Source organism: Mugil cephalus, chromosome 19, assembly GCF_022458985.1.
Source record: "Mugil cephalus isolate CIBA_MC_2020 chromosome 19, CIBA_Mcephalus_1.1, whole genome shotgun sequence".
NCBI lineage: Eukaryota > Metazoa > Chordata > Actinopteri > Mugiliformes > Mugilidae > Mugil > Mugil cephalus.
The window spans coordinates 331342-355859 of NC_061788.1; positions in this window are offsets into that span (position 1 = coordinate 331342).

Consider the following 24518-nt stretch of genomic DNA (forward strand, 5'->3'; position numbering starts at 1 on the left):
ATCACTTTGTGGTGTGAAGCTGCAGAGTTTTACCTTCGGACTCTTTTCATTTAACTCCTCTCCAGGTTCCTCCCTGGGTTCCTCCCCAGGTTCCTCCCTGGGTTCCTCTCCAGGTTCCTCCCCAGGTTCCTCTCTGGGTTCCTGTGATGGCTGGCTGGGTTTATATCTCTATCTACAGGACGACTAAGGAGCCAAAAGCCGTGTAATTGCCGTCTAATGAAGGAGGTGACAGAATGACTAATGTGGACCTGCTCCCATCTGCACGTCCTCCTCCTAAATAATTTGTGTTGTTCCACGGCCTGTTCCCTCCCTACCTTTTGTTTTCCACTCTTTCCTTCCGGCGTGGACGTGCCTCCCTCGACCTCGTCTCCCACTCCACTGTGATGAGAGGCGCAGGGCTAACGCTAACGCTGCTGACTTAGCTGTTTCCTGCTGTAGTAGCAGATGCTAGTCATATGCTGGTGTCTGTTTCTCTCTAATAGCTACGCGGGTCAGAGAGTGGGAGGGAGTGTGTGTTCACGACAAAGAGGAGGACGCTAACAACGGGCTCATAGTTAGCTCCTAACTTCCCAGCGAGGAGTCTGATTCCGGGACATGGAATGGACAGAAACTCCGATCCTAACAGCAGCGCCTTCTAGACTCCTAGCCTCCCAGCTAACAGTAGCACCTTCTAGACTCCTAGCCTCCCAGCTAACTGTAGCGCCTTCTAGACTCCTAGCCTCCCAGCTAACTGTAGCTCTCCCTAGCTTCTTAGCCCCTCAGCTAACTGCAGCTGGGGGATCTAACAAGTCTGACATTTATTTATTTCATCCTCTCCTCTTTCTCTTCCTTTCTTTTCTTCCTCCTCCTCCCTCCTCATCCTCCTCTTCTCTCTCCTCCTCCTACATTCTCCGTCTTCCTCCTCCTATAACGATAAATGAATTAGAAAACAATTTACGTGACAGAATTCAGAAACTAAAAGTTAAAGGAGATGAATTAAATCTGTTTTTGCTGCAGCAGCTGGTCAGTGGGAGGATCCAGATGTGAAAACAGCTGTTTGTAAATAAAAACAAACGGAACCTGGAAACTGGTACTGATGTACTGATAATAAATACATTATAGGACCAAGTCAAATACATCGGCTCTAAATTATTCTTATTATTATAATATACAAGAGTTACCATCAAAACATCTTCATTAATCAAGATTAGCTTCACATCTACTGGAAACAGAACAGGAGAAGAAGGAGGAGAAGGAGGAGGTGGAGGAGGTGGAGGAGTGGGAGGAGTGGGAGCAGTGACATGGAGCAGCTCTGGCTCGTATCCACAGATATTTACTGAAACTCTCTCATCAATAAATCGAGCTGCTCCTCCTTAACCCTCATTAACCCTGGAGGTCAGAGGTTCAGTTTCCTGCTCAAGGGCACTTCAACGGCTCCTCTGAGGTCAGATCAGCTTCAACCAGCGGAGAGGAATCTATAATTATCATCCTTCCTCCCTTCCCTCCTTCCTTCCTTCCTGGTTCTGGTCCAGTGGTAGGTAGAGATCCATCAGAGGCAGCAGCTGATACATTATTCTACTGACCACATGGTGGCGCTGCTGCTGATTCACACACAGACTGAAGAAGCTACTAGCGGCGAAACATCTTCAAGAAATTCTACAAGTCCAGGTGTTGCTGCTTCTGATTGTTCAGCCTCCTCCTGCTCCTCCTGCTCCTCCTCTTCCTCCTCCTCCTGCTCCTCCTCCTCCTCCTCCTCCTCCTCCTGCTCCTCCTCCTCCTCCTCTTGTCCTTCCTGGTCTTTAGTGACTGATCACCGAGCGCCGTCTCCTATCAGCACTTAGTTCATAATGATCCTGAGCTCAGAGTCGCCAATATTTATCTGACACATTTGTGCTACTGAACTCTGAATGTCACCGTCTCCAGGGAGGAGAAGCAGCGATAATCTACTGGAGGGAGGAGGAAGGAGGGAGGAGGGAGGAGCAGCCCCCCCCCCCCATTTACCCACAAATGAATTTCTCTGTGGGGGACTTTGACCGGAGGGGTAAGGAATTGGATTGTGTGGGACGATGGATGAGAGGAGGAGGAGGAGATGAGAGGAGGAGGTGAGGAGATGAGGGAGGAGGAGAGATAGAAGAGGATAGGAGGAGGAGGAGAGGAGGAGAGAAGGGAAGAGGAGGAGGATGGTAGAGGATGAGGAGAGAGGAGTGAGAGGAGGAGGAGGAGGAGGAGAGAGGATGGAGAGAGGAAGAGGAGGAGGAGGTGAGGATGAGAGAGAGGGATGAGGATGAGAGGAGAGGAGGAGGAGGAGGAGGAAGGAGGAGAATGAGGATGAGGAGGAGGAGGAGGAGGAGGATGAGGATAATGAGGATGAGGAGGAGAGAGGAGAATGAGTAGGATAGAGAGGAGAAGGAGGAAGAGGAGGAGGAGGAGGAGGGAGGAGGAGGGAATGATGGAGGAGGGAGAGGATGGAGTAGAGGAGAGGATAGAGGATGAGGAGGAGGATGAGGATAATGAGGATGAGGAGGAGGATGAGGAGGAGGAGGAGGAGGAGGAGGAGAAGAGGAGGAGGAGGAGGAGGAGGAGGAGGAGGAGAGGAGGGGGCGCCGTCAGAGACAGAGACATCAGCGGCGTTGACAGGTCGGTGAGAGAGACGCTGCAGAAAGAGACGGAGGGAAAAGACTGGAGCGGAGCTGACAGGCCACAATCAGCTTCAGCGTGAAGCAGAGAGCATGCTGGGAAATAGAGCGCCGCCAAAACGCCGCTCTGTCAACACGGACAAAACACGAGTCTGTCAACACGCACCACTCACTAATTTATCTGTCAAAGCAAATACATCAGCTAATTAGGAGGTTCAGTCAACAGGTGCAATACTTGAACTGTCTCGTCTGTTAATACAATTAACACCTCGGAGGCTATTTGACTAAACAGCTCCGTCAGCTGATGGTGTGTTCACTGACATCACGGTCAACGCTGACAGATCAGAGCGACGACCCTGAACGCACCGTCTGAACATAAGACTGGGTTAACTCTGTATCTGTCATTAGATTTAGTATATTTGTCTACAAAACAAGACAACGAGGGATGAGCCAGAGACCAGTTTCCTTATCTCTTGTTTAGAAACTCAATAAAAGTTCTGTGGTTTACTTTTTCTAAACCACCGATCCACAGGAGGAACTGATGAGGGAATCGATAAAGAGTCGTATCGATGAGAAGAATCGATAACAGCATCAGTGCCAATAAAATCTTATCCATGCTCCTAATGACAACGGACCATGTCCTGATTCAGCTTCTTCCTCTGAGACAGGAAGCTCAAAATCACCATTAGCATCACCATTAGCATCATCATTAGCATCACCATTAGCATCTGCTCTGGAGTCTCTGTTTTCAAACAGCTGATGAGGACACCACGATGACTCTGAGGCTCAGACCTCCAATCACAATCAAACCAATCACTCCGTTAGCATCACCACTAGCATCACAACCGTCATCAACATTAACAAAATTACAAGCATCTCCACCTTAAACGTCAGTTTAAAGCTCAATTTAAAAAAAATAAGTATAAGACTGCGTATTATACAGGTTTTAAGTTTTATATTACAATAGACAGGAAGCCATGTTTACTGTTTTATGTCAAATAAACACTTAATATGGGACTTAATATGGTATTTACCCACTCCTTTCTGAGCATATAACATTGCATCTAAGACGCTGAATCATTAAGGAAGAAAAAATGTTCCTTTACGTTGTTGTTGTTATTATTATTGTTACGTAGCATCACCACTAGCATCAGTATTAGCATCACATTAAGCTTCACCATTGGCATCATGAAAAACATCCCAATTTGCATCTCCTTAAACGTCGCCATTAATGTCACCGTTAGCATCATGATAAACTACACCATTAGCGTCATTGTTAGCATCTGCATTAGCATCAGCTTAATTTGCAAAAACAAAACAAAAACAAATGTTCCAGTTTGTGACTTGATGTATTGTTGAGGTTGTCGTTGACAGCGTTGGTGAGCCGCTGTAGCCGAACACGTTTCAGATTTAACCATGAGGTGGTTTTAGTGTTTTCGAGGTCATGTTGACAAATACTGAAAATCCAAAGTTACGTTGCTTCAGTAAAATTAAAAGATTGTATATTGCATATATCAAACTGACGTGCAGATAAAACTGGTAAAATCTCTTTAATGTATCTGCTCATGTTGCTGTCAGGTCTTTCTCTCTGAGGGATTTGCCCTAAAGGATTTAAATGTACATGTGAAAGGCGTCTCTCAGACTAAGACATTGATTCAGACTTGTTGATGTCGCCTGTGTCTAATTATTTCCATGTTTTCCTGGTTTGATATTTTTCCCTCTAGTTGTTCTGGTCTCAGACACCGGTCATGTGTCTTGTATTTCTTTGGCCCGTTCAGAGATCCCTCCATGGTTCTACAGCAGCACCCACATGCCTGGACCCCGGGGCCCTGCAGTCTCAGGCTCTGAGGCTCTGAGAGCAAAGCTTCAAGGTGAAGCCGCTTGGTTGAAATTTGATCCTATTTCCAGATACTCGGCCGACTGAACGTTTATCTACTTGTTTCTCTCCTCTGAGTCCGAGCCAGGTGAGCCGGCTTTCTTCTGGCGGGTGGTTCAGGCTGAAGGAGGAAGTTTAAGTTTGGTCGACTTTCCTGTCTCCTACCTGCAGGCTGCCTGGTGTCTGGTTTGACTTCTCTATTTCTGGCTTCAAGGGCACAGCCAGGGAGGGAAGGAGGGGGGAGGAGGGGGGAGGAGGGGGAGGAAGAGGCAGAGCGTTGTTTGTATGTGCAGCTGCAGCAGGTTGGATGCCGTCACCTGAAATCAGCTTCAGAGCGTTTTACTCGTCCTGACGTACGAGTCTATTTTAGAGATAAAACTACTGATCGTCCATCTGTGCAGGAAAGAGCTTGATCTTCAGCCGCTGATTTAAATGACGTGGACAAAATAACGGAAACACCGTCGGTACTGCAACGTTTAAAATCAGAATCTGAATCAGCTCCTGACCTGTTTAACCGTGGGGGACGTCGGGGGTTTGAGCTCTGAAAGATGGTGAAGGTTTGTCTGAAGAAAGCGTTGAATCACCTTGTCACCATGACGACACGTCTGCATCAACCGCCGCCGTCCAGAATGAACTTCAGCAGAGTTCATGAATAAGATAAAGTCAGACAGCACTCACACTTTGATTAATATGTGTTTACTGGCCAGTTCATTAGGTACAGCAGAGAAGTCATTCTAAACTAAATCACCTTAAGCTGATGTATAAACAGGTGGATGATCACTGTGGTGCTGTTAAACTGGATTGATTTTAAGTGTTGCTATCATTTACTCCAGCCCACTGACTGCTATGTCAAAATATTAGGAACACCTGTTATTTCAATAGTTCAACAAACTGAAATTAATCAACATCTCTCTCAGTTGTTAGAAACTAAAACTTCACACCAGAACCTTCACTGAGGCCACATTTAGAGCAGGACTGGTCTCGCTGGTGTACCTGATAAAGTGGCCAGTGAGTGTAACACAAAAGGATCAGGCTAAAGTTAAAAGAACTGACAGAAAAACCCTCTACATAACCATAAAGGTAAAAGGAAGAGGATCTTAAATAGAGCCTTGTGGAACTCCAAAAACTCCATTGACGTCTTGCAAGTTTTGATTTTTCTAACCTGCAAACATTTTAAGGTTGATTTTTGTTTTTATTTATATTGATTTACTAAAAAGCAAGAGTTGCTTAAAAACTCACCTCACAAATCGGAAACTAGCTGAATCAACTTCACTAAGCTATTAGAAACTGAACCTGAACACTAGAACCATCATGGAGACAACTAGTGTACCTAATGAAGTGGCCAGTTGGTCTTAGAGCTTGTGGCGCCCCCTTCAGGCCGAATGAAGCCTCAGTTCCCACAGAAACATACTGCTCCATCCTTTTTATTTTCCATCTACAGGAATCTTAAGGTTAAAGAAGAGACTTCAGAGCTTCTGCAAAAATAAATAAAAAAAATAAAAACTTTGTCTTCCAGGGTCTTTGTTGTGTTAATTCTCTGCAGATATAATTTGTTACGTCTCTCAAGTCTTAAAGGTTGGTGGAGGTGGAGATAAAGAGTGTCTGAAGGAGCTGCTCTCCGTGGTATTTTACAGCTTTTACTTCATGAAGCTTCTGTTTTAACTTGGTGTTCACGGTTTGGTGCTCGAGGGCCGACGCCGCCGCTCCGACGTCCACGCAGGAGCCCCCCCCCCCCCCAGATAAAGCTGTTTGATAATAGCCCCTGTGGGGAATTGTTCAGTTACACTTAACAGGTGACATTTTCCCTTCAAATGTCTGCCTGTTCCTCCCCTCCACCTTATTTACCTCAGAACGGACGAGCAGCTGCATCATTAGCATGCCAGCTAGCCGCGAGTTAATTGCGGCCGCTTTGAACTGAGCCGTACAGCCAAATGATCAGGTGTGGTGATGCCCTGTGCACAGGTGGAGGCATTAGTCACAACATCCAGTCAAAGGAGCAGGAAGAGATAAGAGCAGCGGTGAAGGTCATCGGCCGCCGGCGTCATGTGTGAGCGTTCGTCTTCCTTAAACCTGCATCACGACGCCTTCTTCATGTGTCTGCATGAATAAAAATGGATAAAAACTGCTCTCAGATCAGTGGAAGGACTTAAAACCAGACTTCTAATGGTCATAGATTCATTCTGCAGCAGGACAAGGCCATACATCCACCACAGAAGAAGAAGAAGAATAAGAAGATCTCTGCATCATCAAGAGAAAATCCAACCACTCACACATTTAAACTACGTCCTTCCTTCTTCAGTTGTGGCTGGGGACGCATGTGGAGACACGTTTTAATTAATTAACACCAGATGTCAACACAGGAACTTAGAGATGATCATTGTGTTGCTAACACATCCATCATATTAATCTAAAGTCGACCCAGGTCTCTCTGTTAATGCTCGTTCCTCAGGGATTCCTCTAATTTGAACCTAAACGGGCCGAGTCAAAGTGATTATGTGTTGATATCAGGAGACACGAGAGGAGACACGAGAGGAGACACGAGAGGAGACACGAGGCCTCGTTAACAGTAAATATATAACGTTCGCTCTGCGGAGCTTCATCAGATGTAGGCCGATGGCCAAACCCCCAGAGCCTCAGTCTGCTCATGGTTCAGTCCATGAAAGTAATTCATCATCTTAACTCGGAGATAAATCAGCTCCGTTCTCAGATAGAAACAAACAACAGATATGAGCGAGGAGAAGATGGATCCTTTAAACTTTGATTATTCAACAGAAACAATTAGAATAAAATGAGTGAAAGTCGTCATTATGTTCCTGAAACAGGAAACAAACTCATTAGTATCTAGTATTAGAAAGAAACTAGAGGATAGTTAAATAACACTCAACAGAGACGACAGCTGGAAGAAAGAGAGAAAGTCAAGATTTTAACCAAATACTGCGTCTGATTCACAAACTTAATAAAATACCTGAAAATGTTCCACAAACATGAATAAAATCTCAGTTTTATTTTTAGTTGTTGTCAACTAATGAACGTCCTGATTCACTGTGGAAGAATTTACTAAAAAATAAAGAAAGGAAACTGTCAAAGATTTACACAAATCTGAATAAAACTCCTCATAAATGTCTGTAAAGTATAATAAACTATAATATGTGGACGTGCTCCAGTTACTGAGGCCCCTGCAGGTTTCTAACCGGAGTCTGATAAAAGTTTATTTGTGCAACAATTCAAAGAGCTGAAAAGCTGCAGACAGAACCAGGAGAAGTTTCCTCTGAGCTCAGCGTGGAGCTGCTGGAGCCGGCCAAAACGTTTCCGTTGTTTTCACACTGAAAGTCGAAGGAAGTCAAACTGTTCACAAAGAAAATACAGGAGCCGGTCACCGTCAGAGCACCAGGTAGTGGTGGGATTTATTTTAAAGTCTTATCTGGGGAGAATAAGATCAGATAAGATACAAACCAGATAAAAGGGCTCGAGGTTCAATAAGGTTCAGACAAATTATTATTATTGTTGTTGTTGTTGTTGTTGTTGTAGTTGTATGTTTTGTTTCGGTCACTTTGGGGCTCGTTCGTAACAGTGAACATGAAATGTGGCTGTAATTATGAGAAGGTTCGTTACAAACACTTTGTCTGGGCTCATTTTTTCATTTTCCACAGTTTCACACTGAATATTTAATTAAGATGAAAAAACAATAAAAATAGAGATAAAAACAATGCACAACATTTACAAGAACAATAACCACAGTGCAGAGCGTCATGTGTCACATGCAGATGAGGAATATAAATATATGTTGTTACTAAAGTAATGTAATTACTTTTTGCTGCACCTTACAATTAAAATACATTAATGTTCTAATGTAACTAATTACTTTTTACAATAACAAGTAAAAAGTATTTTGTTATGTTTTTTAAGTAACGTGTCCAACTCATCAGAGGTGGAACCTTGTGGATCAGACCTGATCAGACCTGATCAGACGTGAGTCAATGAAAACCACGTGATGATGAACGTCACTGAGAGGAGCAGGGAGAAGAAGTGACGGGTTAATGTCGGACCACGTCTCTGCTACGAGGCGCTGAGGGAGGAGGAGGAGACGAACCGAATGTTTCAGGAGCCTCGTCTACATAAACCGAGGAGAGAGAGGAGCTGGTTTCGTTTCCAGTCGTGTCCGACCTCCTGACACGTGTTAGAAACAGCCTCTGTTTATCTGGCCTTACAAACCCATTAAACCTGCACAACAGAAGCGTTTATTCCTCTCGTACAGTTCACAGCCGCTCGGCCCCGTTATTTCTCACATGCTCTTATTTTTTATTGTGTGAGAGAGAGATTGACCTGAGTCCTCGTCTTATCTCAGGCTGATCAGTCAGACAATAACCGGCCGTAATAACACAGCTTTTAACTCCCTCCCTCCCCCGTCCTCAACTTTCCTTGTCTTTCCGTGCCTCCCCCCTCCTTCCCTCTCCCTCCCCCTCCCTCCCCCTCCCTCCCCCCTCTCTACTTATTCCTGACAGTCGACAGGTCTGTAAGATGCCGGAGCATTTCACACAATGATACCCATTTACAGAGAGGAGTGCTCATAATGACTCCAGATCGTGATAATGGTTCATAATAGCCACTTCTCTCCTCCTCCTGCAGCCGGCTTCAAACATGCACCGTGTGTGTGTGTGTGTGTGTGTGTGTGTGTGTGTGTGTGTGTGTTTGTGTGTTTTAAGGGCGAAAAGAAAACGTGTGTTCAAGTCTCCAGCTGGAAGTTCTCATATGTTTCATATACGTCAACTAGGACGGAAACATTTACATCAGACATGATGATTGACAGGAGGAGGAAGAAAGAGGAAAGACCTGGAAAGATGGAGGGAGGGAAGGAAGGAAGGAAAGGAATAAAGTAAACAGGATATGAAAGGAAGTAAAAGGAAGAAAGGAAGTATAGTAGTAACGAAAAATGGAAGGAAAGCAGAAAGTAAGTAACTGAAGGAAGGAATGAAAGAGAGGAGGGGAGGGTGGATAGAAGGAAGGAAGTGAGGGAGGTAAGGAGGGAGGGAAGGAGTGAAGCCTTGTTGTGATCCCTTCCTTCGTCTCTCTGCTCTAATCTGCTCCAGTAGATTTTCTTCCTGCTCAGTATTTGGTGGATGAACCGATCACAGTCGTCTCATTATCACAGGTAAGAAAGAAAAGATTTCATATCTCCACTCTCCTGCACCGAGGGAGCGCACCCTGCTAAAAAAAAAGAAGAAGAAGAAGTGTATTTATTCTAAAATTAACACAATGATCTATTCAGAAAGTCAATTTTAACTCAATTAAAGCTCCTCTCCCTGTCCGTCATGCCTTTGTTGCAGTAATTGTCAGTCGCTGCCTCTCAGACCGGAGTTCTTTGAACATGAATCACACCGGAGCTCCAACCTGCAGCAGAGCGAGGGAGGGCGGCATTTTAATTCAGCCACACAAGAATGAAGAGGAACCATGACGGGGTGGGAGGGGGTGGCAGGTAGGAAAGCCTGCAGCGAGGAGGAGGAGGAGGAGCTGCAGAGGGAGGAAGGAGACGCATGTAAATCATCAAACTAATGAATGTGTGAGTTCCAGCCTCGGCTCCTCTGATGCTAATGAGCTTATTCTGGCACCGGCTCATTCAGGGGAGAGGAAATGAACAAAGTGACACACAAAAACACCACAATCCACAGCAAACTCTGCAGCTCCTCACACCTCCTCTATCTCCCTCCCTCCGTCCTCCTTTCATCCTCCTCTGTTCTTCTCCCGCGTGAACGTGTTTAGACCTTTTACCTCCTGCTGCAAACACACACAGCTTTTTTTTTATTCACTGGAAAACAAAGTAGCTCCAAGTGGCAGAATCGCCGTGCATTCTGGGAGACGTAGTTTATGGTTTAAAGCAGCACAGTTTCATCTTTTGGAACATCACAGCATTTCTGAGTTCTCCAGGGACTTTACTTGGACACATGTGGTTTATGAAGTTTAAAATCTGTTAATGAAGAAGTAAATTTAAAAATTCTCTAGTGAAACAACGCTCTGACCATGTGGGCTCTGATCTCTAAGGGAACACGGAGCATGTGGATGGACTAGACAGATTAGAGGCTGAACACCTGCCAGAGGAAAACCCACCCTGAGCTGATGGATGATTGTTTAAATAAAAGCTTTTAGTGAAAAGGCTCCAAAGGATTTGACAGTAATGAGGAGAGAAGTGGAACAAAAATAAAGTCTAGTATTAAACCACAGAATAAAAGTTTTTTAAAATCAAAATCACAACTTTTATTTCCAGCTTTCTGGTTTTAAACTTTAAAAAAAGCAGAAAAATGCAGAGATACCTGATCCATATACTCTACCAATACTTCCTTCCTTCCTTCCTTCCTTATCGCCTACGAGGACTCGTCTCTGCTCTGAGGACTCGTCTCTTTCTGCCTTTGTTCTCTGTCAGACAGGATTTTGTGTCTAATCGCTTTCACCCCCCCATCTTTAAACCGCTGCTCTGCACGACTCCTGTATCTGCAGGAGTCGTCATTGAGAAGATAATTAAAGTGAAAAGGTGACATGTTTTCATGTCCTCCTGCTGGAAGTTTCCTACTAACAAAACTAATGAAGAGTTATTGGAAAATAAAAGAAAGGAGTGCGGTATATTGGTCCAGGAGGGGGCGCTGCTGTTTCTGTTGACAGATACTGAAGCTAATTCCATCCAGATGTTAGTGTTTAAGGTCTGATGAGATCTTTAAGCCTGTAACTCACCTCAGGAGGACAGACATGAGTTTAATGTTTTTCTAACTTATGGTGTTCAACAATATTTCATATCGTCTCTATGCTGATGATACACAACTGATTAGCTCATTCAAGAACAATGAATTCCATAAACTTCCCTCTTTAATAATTAGCTGCCTCATTATCAATCAAGTGATAATCATCTTAAATTAAATTCTGATAAGACCAAAGCACTGATTCTTTGATTCTTGCCCCCGATGATATTATTCTTGAAATAAAGACGTAAATTGATGTCGTTGGCGTCTCGGTCCGTCACAGCATTAGAAACCTAAGTTTGACCCAGATGTGTCCCTGATTCACCATCACATCAACTTACCAAGCGTTTCCAAGATGGCCGCCCCGTGTGTAAACAGTAACTGGAAGCTCCTGTAATATTCTGTTCATTAGCTCTTCTGATTAGTTGTTGTTTCATTAAATCAGTATTTTCCACATACATGTGGTGAAATGCTGTTATAGTGTAATTTTAGTTTTTCATGTATTATATGGGAACTACAAGCCCATGTCACGCTAACAACGGCTAAAACCATTAGCCTGGTAAAACCAAAACAGGTTTTTTTTTCTACATTTAAGCTGAACAATTAAAAACTTTGAATATTTATTTTTTTATATAAACTTCCACCTTCTTCTTCTTCTTCTTCTTGTAGATTCATGACTGAAAATAATTCTAGTAAAAAACTCATGAGTTGGTTCAAGTTCTCTGTTCATTTACAATTAGTGGAACTTAAATAACTTCAATTTAGTTAAACATTATAATAATCATTTAAAAAAAAAAAAAAAAAAAAAAAACTGATTTCACTTTGCACTGATAAAATGTAAATACTGAACACACCAAGTTTCCACAAAGTTATATTGGGAAGAGCTTTGGTGGAGGCGGCCATCTTGGAACGTCGATAACATCATTCCCGGCTCTGAGCTAAATGGAACACGGCATTATATATTTTATATTTTATATATATAAATATCGTCAGTGCTGCAGTACTTGCTTCAGTAGAATTACAGGAATATTCTGAAAGATGAACTAAAATATAATTAGATGTTAAACACGTTCCATGTTATTAAATAGAAATGATTCTGTTGCTTAAAGCTGGAACCGATGGGAACTAGTCTGGTGGGAAGCAGCCGTGAGTAGCTTTACTCTCTATATACATTCATTTTTTTCCTATAAAATGTTTTCAGCAGGTATGAAATTGTTCTCTGGGCATCTATTGAGCCACACAGCTGGAGTTAATGTGAACCTCGGCTGTGACAGGATGCAATCATATTTCTGTTTTGTGGAGGGGAATGATTGGCTGTCCTGTGGCAGTAATAGCCGGGACACGTCGTAGCCGGAGCGGCGGCCGCCTGCTAATGAGCTGTGTTACCAAACGTTGAACTCCCTCCGCTGACATGTGCAGAAATGAGGTAATTACTACGGAGGCATTGTAACGCTCAGATAAACAGAGGCTGGATAATCTCGTCCTTCACTGTGAATGAACTTCTGAGATTATCTGACTGAGACGCAGGAGAATCCTTCATGTGTTTACGTCTAAATCAGAAACAACACACACGTTTATTCAGCAGTTTTCAGGTTTTATCACAAACTGAGTTTTATTTTGTAGTTTGGACGAATCCACAGAATAGAGCCTCATTAAAGATGATGAGAAGGACGTGTCCAGGTGAAAGACGTCCTGTGGTTCTTTAGAAACATCTCAAAGATCCTACAGAGGGTTTCTATTGACGTCACTTCCCCCCGAGTGGCAAAAACATGGTGACATGTAGCAGTGAATAAACATGTGGATTATCAGATCAAATTAAGGACAATTGGACTCAACAATGATCCATAAGAACGACCAAATAACAAACGGTCCATAAACATTGACATGTGGCCAGAATTCCTACTAAAGTGTGACCTTCTTCTGAGACCTGAGCTTTTGATTTCTGTTTATTTGGGATTAATACGACCTAAGAACTACAAACACTAAGTTTCTTATATGAACAGGAAGTAGTTTTTGGAAAAAAATGATGTCCTCATGTGTGGACATGGGGATTATTTTATATAATAATAATAATAAAAAAAAATATTAAACTGTTAATTCTCACGTATGAACATTGTTGTGCAAAAGAAAAATTGCAAATAATGAAGTTCCAACTTCCTCAGTCTTGCTAATTTTGCTAATTAGCATAGTGCTAGCTCGTTACTATTGATAGAATGCGTCAAATTTAACTAGAAAAGTTAATTATCATAAACAAGTTTCAGCTGTAAAATTGAGGTTTTGAACCTTTTCCACTTTTGTTCCGTGACCGCTGTCATGTTTTTCCACCAGCGAGTGTCTCGTTATGAGGATAAAAGTTCAAATGAAGCAGAATAAGCTGCAACAAACCTAAAACTTAACGTCCCCATATGAGGACGCAGGGTCTCAGCAGGTTAAACAACACAACTCCAACAGTTCACTTCAGTTCTGATAAATGGTAAAAGACAGCAGCCCAGGAAAGTTACCACAATTAAGAACAGATGGCAACTCACACAACAACACAAATCAAACACATGGAAGATTAAAACAACAGGACTAAGACTCAGGGTTTGTAGCTGCGTTAGCGTTAGCCGTTAGCCAAACAATGTAGCGTTAAGAGGATGATGAGGAGTGATCCCAAATATCCTGTTTCATTTCCATTAACTTCTCTGTTCTGTGGCAGAAATCTGTAAAAATATAAAATATATCTCTGACTGATTTTCACATCTGTTGGTTCAGTCAAACAACAGCTTTTTAAATTAGTTTTACAGTTTAGACGCTGTTAAAGTCTATGATTCAAACTAATGCTGCTCACGTTCAGACCCTCCGCAGGAACGTCTTAAAGATTCTCTCCATGAAAACTGAGAAAATGAAACATTTCACAGAAGTAAATGAGTGTTCTGACGTCGTACATTAACACTCCTGTGAACTTTAGAGGCTGTGAAGGGTTAAAGGGAAACTGTGATCAATAAAACATCTTTAAATGTTCTTCAGCGTCGGCCTGAACATGAACCTCTTCCTGCTCTGAGGCTGCAGATGAGAATCTAATAAAGCGGCAGCGGGGGAGAGTGTCTGGGCGTCTGTGTAATACATGGAGGTTAAACGGGAAGGAATTGGCTTTAGATTGAAGTGATTTGTGTGTTTTTTAGCCTGGAGTTCCACCGCCGCCGCCACAATAATTCAATTACTTCAGAAAATCAGAGCAGACTGAAGCAATTCCAGCTCAGGACACAGTCTCCACGGCGAGTCTTTCTGGGGAGACGCTCCTCACTTCATCTCTTTCATGAGCGAGAGGCTTCGCAGGATAAGCATGAGATCAAACACAGAACCGGTTAAACCTCAGCAATTACACTGCCCACCTGAGGGAGGGGGGACGGACGGGGGAGGGACGGGGAGGGAGGGGGGAGGGAGGGAGGGAGGGGGGAGATAAAGAGGGGAGTGGGTGAGAATAAGTGTAATGAGAACAGATTGTAGATCAGGATTCAGAGCAGCTGCTTTAAATGGTTCTAGGAGACGGAGACGGATCAGACGATGACGTGTAACGGGATTCAGGACGGATGGAGCAACACAACAACACAACACAACAGCAACACAACAATACAACAACACAACAACACAACAACACAACACAACAGCAACACAACAACACAACAACACAACAACACAACACAACAACACAACAACACAACAACACAACTCTACACAACATAACACTACACAACACAACACAACAACACAACAACACAACAATACAACAACATAACACTACACAACAACACAACACAACACAACAACACAACAAGGCAACACAACACCCCCCGGGTAGCTCACGTGGTCTCCATGGTAACAGCTGATCAGGACAGAGACATAAAAGCGTCCCGGTGTCTCCGTCCCATTAGCAGTAATGATTTACATGGTGGGGACGTGTTTGTGTCCCTGGAGGAGGACGAGTCGACACGTTTAGTCCCCACATCATAAATAACAGAGACAGAGGCTACACAACAAACACACACCATGTACTACAACTACTACACAACCACACACACACACACACATTAATATATATCTATATTCATCCATGTGGTCGTGTCCTGTGTCCTCCATTAATTATCATGTCCTCTTCTGTCCCCTGGTGTCCAGCGTCGTCTCAGAGCGTCTCTCTTTATAAACACGTTCTAAAAACTACAGAGAGAGAGGGAGAGAGCAGGAGGAGGAGGAGGAGGAGGAGGAGGAAGAGGAGGAGAAGTAGTTTAAGGAGGAGGAGGAAGAGGAGGAGGAGGAGGAGGAGGAGGAGAAGTAGTTTAAGGAGGAGGATGAGGAGGAGGAGGAGGAAGAGGAAGAGGAGGAGGAGGAGGAGGAGGAATAGTTTAAGGAGGAGGATGAGGAGGAGGAAGAGGAAGAGGAGGAGGAGGAGGAGGAATAGGAAGAGGAAGAGGAGGAGGAGGAAGAGGAAGAGGAAGAGGAGGAGGAGGAGGAGAAGTAGTTTAAGGAGGAGGAGAAGGAGGAGGAAGAGGAGGAGGAGGAAGAGGAGGAGAAGTAGTTTAAGGAGGAGGAGGAGGAGGAGGAGGAGGAGGAGGAACATTTCTTCAGGGAAACATAAAAAACTTATTTCAGTATTTTAATTCTTCTAATTGTCAGGAAGTCAAACAGGAGAGTTAGTGTGTGTTAGTGTAGTTAGAGTGTGTTAGTGTGTGTGTGTGTTAGAGTGTGTGTTGGTGAGTGTGTTAGTGTGTGTTAGTGTGTGTGTGTTAGAGTGTGTGTTGGTGAGTGTGTTAGTGTGTGTTGGTGTGTGTTAGAGTGTGTGTAAGTGGGTCGAGGGTGTGTGTGCTGTGTGATGAAAGTTGTGTGATGGTTCCTTAACGAGGCTCCGGCTCCAGTAACGAGCTCCAGATTTCAGTAACGACCGTCCTCAGATATTCAGATATAATATATTCACAGTGAGAGTCTCTGTCTCAGATGAGGAACAGTTCAGATCAGCTTTTCTGGGAACGAGTCTCTGGACGTCACCTCATCTGTTTGTTCTTCACTAATTGGATCAGTCTGAACATGTGGACGCAGCCCAGAATATTTCTCTAATTAGCAAACAACCATTTGTTCATTTGTTTATTCCTTTTCTCTGAAGTGCTGTTGATCATGTTGTTCCTGCAAAGTATTTAACACTTAATAGGGCACTCACTGAAAAAACAAATAAATAAATGAAATCAACTCTAGGGTGTTATTGTAGGAAATCAGGACACTTCATTACATTTGTGAAAAATTTCAAATTGTTTCATTTTCACTGAGAAAATCAAGGAATTTACCATAAATGGTTCCTTGGCCCATTAAGGGTTTGATTGATTGAAACTTTATTTCGAACATGTTAGAAGAACAAGAAAACAAAAGAAGGAAAACAAATATATGAATATACGGACCCCTTCAACGTTAGCTGGAGGCTAAACAGAGGGAAGCTGGAGGCGAACACTGTCACTGTCAACAGTATTTTCTGTTTTTAAATTCCCTCACCTGAGTCACTGAGCCGGCCAGGTTGACTTCTCACCTAGAACACACACATACAGAGCAGCAGCCACACCTGCTTAATTTCAACCAAACCACCAGGTAGCTAGTTAGCTAGTTAGCTAGTTTTAGATATAACTCAAAGTCCCAATAACCTGCTGTTACTACAGCATTCACAAGTTCCACTTACCAGGTGCTAGCATAGCATCTCCCAGTCTTCAGGCTCCCTTTCCAAAATGCTAGTGTTAGCATTAGCCTCATTACGACAGGGCAAGGCTTCCATGATTCATGATTCTGTCGTTTTTTATGGTCATGCTTTGAGTTTCATGTTTTATTTTGTTAAGTTTCTCAGTTTCTCTAGACAACTAGTGTACCTAATGAAATGGCCAGAAATTGTATTTATGTTGTCAGTTTGTCATAAAATGTGTAAATAATACAAAGTGATTAGGTTTAAGAAAAGGAAACGACAGAAAAATAATCCCTATACACAATGTTAAAGGTAAAAGTAAGAGGAGCTCAAATAGAGCCTTGTGGAACACCAAAAAACTTAGCTTGACTCAGATTCAGACCAAGTGAATCTGAACATTTTATTCTAGTTTATTAGAAAACAGTATTTCCTTAGTTATATTGGACATAATGATCCGGCGCTTTCTTTTCTGTTTTGTTGTGTTTTTGAAGTTTAAAAATAAAAATCTAGTAGCTAATAAATGCACGGACCTTGGAAGCTACATCCACATCCTCATACATGAACTGAGCAGATGAAATGCAGCTGTAAAGTATAAATTCACCCAGAGAACCACAGCAGCTTTAAATACATTCGTTCTGTTCCTACAGGTGTTTATTACTCTTCATTGTTATTCATAGTTTCATTTGATTAAACGTGTCTCTCTCCGTCTCCTGGTTCAGTCTTCAGTCGTCTCCAAATTGAGACGTTCATTCATATTCAGCTCATTTGTGTGGACGCATATGCAAATGTTCAGGTGTTGGTGTTAATTGGTGTTTGCGTTCGGTTCCCTGGAGGATCTCAGCTCATCTCAGCTCTGTGAATTCAGATCATGAACAAAATGACGACGCTCCGTTCTCTCTTTTATTTATTTATTTATTCTGCTGCTCAGAGATGATGAATCTTGAATGTGACCAGATGAAATTCATTTGTTAAGTCTTAACCAACACAATAAGGTCACCGCTCGCCCGTCTTTCTACCGCGGGTGAGTAAATCCCAGCTCTCACTCATTTTATAAATATGTATTCAGAATAATACCGGCTCTGTTTGTTTGCCCCCATATTCAATCTGTGAACTATTAGGAACTATGTAATCCTCCGTCTGTTCACAGTGGGGAGGAGAATATACATTTGTTAATGAAGCTCACATCTTCAGATGACTCATGAGCGGGACACTCCGTCCTCCACGTGGTCACATCACCACTAATTCATTTTATAGCAAACATCACTGCAGGAGAAGAACATTTTGTGACTTAAAGTTTAATTTGGAATATTTAATCCCTCCAACCTTTGGTTTTATTAGATCTGTTTTTAAACTCAGACTAGAAGTTAGTTATTGCATATTGAGGAAATAATGAATGAATGATGAAAACCAAAACTACAAACACAACTTTAAAGCAGATCCTGTAAATACGATGGAATATTTTTATATTTATTATAAAATATGTTAAAGGAAGGAAGTTTAGGGTGAGACTCTACAACTTTTACTTCCTTCCTTATTCCTTCCTTTTCTTCCATTTTCCCCTTCTTTCTTTAATGTATTATAATGTACACTGATGACAACCACAACATTATGACCACCGGTCCAGTATCTCTGGGATGATCCATGGAGTCTGAGGAGTTTTTGACCAGATTGTGACGAGTCCTTTGATATTTCTTGGGCGACGTGAGCTGCGTTTCTTCCAGAGAGGGCTGAGGTCAGTTTGGGATTCTCTGGATGACCTTTATTAATCCCTGGAGGGAGTTCCTCTGCGTTACTGTGCAGACAGGACATCAGGATACTCTCCTCTCTTCTACATCTTGGTTGTGAATCAGACTCTGAGCAATAAACCCTCCAGAACTATCTCCTTGAGAATCAGAGCTGCTCTCTGGGAGAGTTCTCTGTGATTCTTCACGCCGGGCGGCTTCAGGGAGGTCGACGGCTTCACTGCCTTTACAGTCGGCTTTTTACTGCTCGCTGCTGAAGTTCATCAGTTAATTAGATCTCTTTGTTTTTCAGAGATTCCTCTCCAGCTCCTAAAGGGCAGCTTCCACGCCTCTCACCAACAACACGCCTGATGAGAATATCACCTTCAGTTCACTCTCAGCTTCTATTATTCCCACAGCTCAACGTCCTGACACAGACCAAATACGCCCCAGGACAGATTTATGATTCAACAACATGATCACACATATTCAGGTGATAGATGGAAGAGATCAGTTCATTCAAAGATCAGATCATCAGCCAATCAGGTCGTTTGGGGGCGGGGCTTAATGTGGTGATGGACAGAAGAGTAACATGTTGCTTGATTGCACATTAAAAAAAATCCCTGAAAAGAGTTGTAACATAGTTCAAAATAAAACTAAAGTAAAAACAAAAAAAAAACTTTTGATTGACATGTGAGACAGCCAATCAGAGGAGATTTAAAGTTTTGTCTCATGACTCTAACAAAAGACAACTGGACATGAGATCTCGGTGTCAACAGGAAGACAAACTCCAACACATCTTATTTAGAGAGTTTCTTTAATTTCTTTATTTCTTTGATTTAATCCAGTCATCTCTCTTTCCTCCAGTCATGGTTTTCAACTATTTAAGGTTTATTATTTGTCATTTGCAGCCATAGAGAAGCCTGAGATGGAACAAAATTATGCACTCAAGGCCCCGGTTTGTTACTATAGTAACTATAATATAGACACAAATATTTAGTTTCCTGTTTTATTGTGTATGTTCTGCTTTGGTTTCCTTTCTTGTGCTGCTCCATGTCTTCCTTTGATTTCTTCTTTGGTTTCACCTGTGTCTCTTCATCCCTCTGCTCATATATGTCCTGCCTTTATTCTCTGTCCCATCGTTTTAGTCGTCCTGTCATCCTCCGTGTTGTCTCCTGGTTTTTCTTTATTTGTATTTTCCTTCCATTTCTGCAGCGTCTTTTGTTACCTTCCTTCCTTCCTTCCTTTCTTCCTTTCATCTGTTCTGATGAGTCCAGTAGAATCCGTTAAATGACTGGATGAATGTAACTCAAGGAAATAAAGCAAACTCTCCAAATCTCTCAAACTGTGACTGTTTCAAGAAACAAATCAGCTTTGGATCCAGAGTGAAAATGAAAACAGTAGCTTTGTGTTTTAGCAGAAAAATGTTGGATCATCCTTCCTTCCTTCCTTCCTTCCTTCCTTCCTTCCTTCCTTCCTTCCTTCCTTCTTTCCTTCGGGGCAAAAAGAACTGATTTACAGAGAATTAGGAAAGACTGCACACAAAGACACACTACAGACATAAAAACACACACATGTGCCCAGTATGTGTAGGAACGTGATAAGAAATGTGGGATCATTCATCCACACACACACACACACACACACACACACACACACACACACACACACACACACACACACACACACTGGACGGTCCGACCGGTTTCAGTCCTTTCACGTCCAGCCAGACTCCAGGTTTGTTCCCAGGATCCTGTTTGGATTTAAAAAGCCTCAAAGTGTTTTGGCTGCAGAGAAAAAATGTCTGAAAGAAAGAAAAGATGGAAGAAGGACGGAGGAGGAAGGAGGGAAGGAAGGATGAAGGTAGGAAGGAGGAGCTGCTGTCTCTCGTAGATCAGAACCAGGAGCACGTGGTTGTTGATGATGCAGGTTTGTGTATTTTAAAGTTCACATCAGGACTGAACCTTGGAGGCTTTAAATCCACCGACACCACGACTGAACCGGTTTAATAAAAGCACAAACCGTCAGAAGCACATGAACTCTGTCAGAGAAGAAACGACGTCAGAATAAAAGAGAGATGAGTGTCGACAGAGAATCGTTGGATATTTCGGTCTTTGTACCTGTTTACCCCCCCGGCCTCCGTCTCCTCCTCTTCCTCGCTGACGTGGGCCGATTCTCTGTTCGCTGCTCTGTGTTTGGAAGCTTTCCTTCCTCAGGTGATTCATAAATACTTCTCTCCGCCTGCAGCCAAACTCTTCTTTTTGTTTCGTTTAATCTTCACCTTCAAACTCTCTTTTAACTCGTGGCTCTCTGCTCTCCCCCTTCCTCCCCCTCCTCCCCCTCCCAGTCTGTTGTTGCAAATCAATACAGCTTAACCTTTCCCTTCCTGTCTTTAACCTTTTCAGCGTGGCCGTCGTGCAGGTGTATAATGTGATTACTCACAGCTGGGCTCAGTGTGAAATGAAAGAGGAGACTGTGATCGGACTTATCTCTCTGGGTAGCAGGTGGATGTTCACGCTGCAAGTGGAAGTAAGCATTTTTATTTCTTTGCTGCTGCTGCTGCTGTTAAGGTGATTTTAAAAAAACATTCATAGCTTTGAAGTTCAGGGAGGAAAACATAAATTAAAGGAACATCGCTGCAATGAGAGGGAGCAGAAATTTGACTGCACCAAGCAGAAATTGGGTCCTTCAGGGAGTTTTAGTTTCATTTGCAGCGTCAAAGCTTTTGTGAAGCCAGATGTAGGCCAGGCTGATTGTCTTCTTATAAGACGCTTCACGACCACTGAAAGTTACATGAGCTTCGTTCAGATGTAAAAGGCTGAGATTGGGGCCGTGAAGGCCTCAGACTGAACCTGGTCAGAGTCGACGTTGTGTTTGTGTATCAAACATCAGGAAAAAGAAACTCTGTGACATTAAAAGGTGGAAACAGACTCACTTCCTGTTTGTTTTCTGACGGCTGCCAACCTCCTGTCACTTTTATTAAAATGATTTTGTCTTTCAGCAGCAAAGCTGTGACTGTACAGATGCAGTTCACCTAACGTCCACTAGAGGCGCCACCAACGAGTCACAGATAGAAAGAAGGAAGCGAGGAAGAAATGATGGATGGAAGGAAGAAGGAGGGAAAGAAGGAAAGATGGTGAAGGAAATAAAGAAAGGAGAAAGGAAGGAAAGATGGATGGAAAGAAAGATGGAAGAAAGGTTGGATGAAAAAATCAACATGTTTCCATTAAACTGCATCTTTCAGTCACAGAATAAAGTTAAACAGAATTGTTTAAAATTCACATTTCTTCGTTAAAAAGTCAAATAATTTAATTCATGGATGTCTGAGCTTCATGATCGTAATAATAATTAACTTTTAATTCAAAAAGCAGATTGTATTTAATCAATAAATCGTCGTCGTCCTCATTTACCTGCTTCACGCCCAAAGTCCCCGGTTAGTGATCTAGCTCTGTGTGTGTGTGTGTGTGTGTGTGTGTGTGTGTGTGTGTGTGTGTGATCACCGATAGTGAATCCAATGAATTGTGTTTTGTGAAGCGTGGGAAAGCTCTGCTGATTTGGCCAATTATATGACTTCTACTGAAAGGTCATCGTTTCATTACAGCTCAACACAACACTGCCTCAGTCCTCTGGACACGCGGAGACAAAGAGGCAACGGAGTTCAACACAAACACAACAAAACACTCACACACACGTGAGCATCGGAAGAAATGTCAGGCAGCCGTCGTCCTGCAGTTATCGACATCATGGAGTCATAATGGATTCATTTCTGAATGAATGAGAGCGGCTGTATACACAACAATGAACAGTAGGATGGCGCAGGCCTGTACTCGCCACTACATACTGTAATAATATACAAGTCACGTGTTCAAAGTATCACAATATAAAAGTAATGTACCTGATTACTTGTAGTTACTTTTGGATCACTTCAACCTTGGGCTGTCATCGTGTCCTGATACTGACAATAATCGTGGTATTAAAAAATGAAAACTGGATGGATGATTGGCTGGAGGCTGCAGCATAGGTCATAAGCTCCACCCCCTCCATATTAGTGGGCGGGACTTGAGACGAACTAAAACACTAAAAGCGAATAAGCAAATAATTTTTTTCTAGGATGTTTCTGTCATTTTAGGTAGTTTATATAATGATGATAAATGTTCATGTTTTCGTTTTTTGGATACATTTCGTTTTATGTTATTATTTGACACATCACCACCGGTTGCCATGCCAACCGCTCTGTAAACTATTTTTAAACATAAATTGAGTGCATAATCCAACATGTCCTTGTAGCTGGTGGAGGTGGAGCACAGCGTAGGATTAATTAAACACCAGTGAGTCTGGAGGAAATGTGGGCGGGGCATCAGTATTGTGGCTCCGCCCTCAGACCGTACTGATCAGACTCTGGCTCCAAAGTTCAAGATGGTAAAATAGCATCAGTTTGTGGCGTCCATATTTATATACGGTCTACGGTCTCGACCTGTAATGATGTAAAGACTTGACTCATTAGAACTGATCGTTTTTGAACGTATCTCCCACTTCCTGCATCCACAAGACTTTTAGAGCAGCGTCAGGATTTAAAACATCAGAGGACAGAAAAGAAGTGGACAAAAGACACATGAAAGATGAGGAACTGGAGCACAGGTGTCAAACTGAGATGAAAATAAACACTGAACCCAGGACTGAACAACAAAGAGCCCAAACCACACAAATATCATTTTTAAAGGCAAGTTTATTAAATGGAAACATTCTCCCAACGTAATTGTTCTTCTTTGCACTAAAACAAATAATTAATCCCGGTTATTTCTCTGTTTTGTTACTGGTTCTGTCCACCTGAGGTCAAACTGGGCCCCGAACTAAAATGAGTTTGACCCCCCCTGAACCAGAGGCAGAACATGGAGGAGACGCTACAATAAAACCAAAATCGGTGGGAACGAGCTGAATGGACGGAGGATGTGACAGCTGCACTAAGGCGTGTTTGTGCATGTGTTGAAGTAGTGTCACGTTGTATAAATCCAGCTCCCTGGCTCTGAGTCTGTTCGGGGCTTTGTGGGGGGAGAAAAAGAGCCTGCGTGAACAGAATGTGAGTATTAGCCGTTCAGGTGTTAGTCCACAGAGACTCCAGGTCAGAGGCAACATTCATCTCTCAGCCATTTTTGTGCTGAGCCGTAACATCTTTCTTTCTCTTCCACACACGAGCAGACGTCTGGGGTTTAGCTGTGAACGGAGCTGCTCGTACACTCAGGAATCTGGAGGTAAAGAGACACCGCGAGAAGCCGGATGAACACTTACGTATCACCCGAGGAAAATAAAATAAATAAATAAATAAATACAAGCACTTACTGCTGACCTTCTGTTCGTTTCAGAGAGGCTGTGAAAGCCGACTAATAACAGCTTACGGGCGGCTGCCGTGTAGCTCTGCATCTACACTTTAACACAAATACCTCCGTCCACATTTAAACTCCAGAACAGCGGCTTCTCCTCCCACTGAGCCTCCACACAAAACACACGAGCACAGAAAACCACAGAACAAGAAGAAAAACAAGCTACTTCAGCTTCTTGCCGCATTGATCACATTGTTTATTGTAAACCGATGTGAATTGTGCGTTTCCAGCAAATATAAAATCAGCAGCGTTGCTCCTGCACCCAGAGCCGCTCGTAGTCATCTAGGAGCCATAGGTGGAATAACTGTGTGGGCCCCCCCCCATCAATAAGCTACTGCACAAAATATACTGATGAAACCAGCGCACAAAAAAGTAGCATCGTTCCAAGTACAACTCTATGTGACATGCAACAAAACAGCAGCAAATAACACACAATTCAGTTTCCGTCCAGCACTTAAATATCAAATAATAAAAAATATAACGGTTAGAACAACAATAAATACTATAA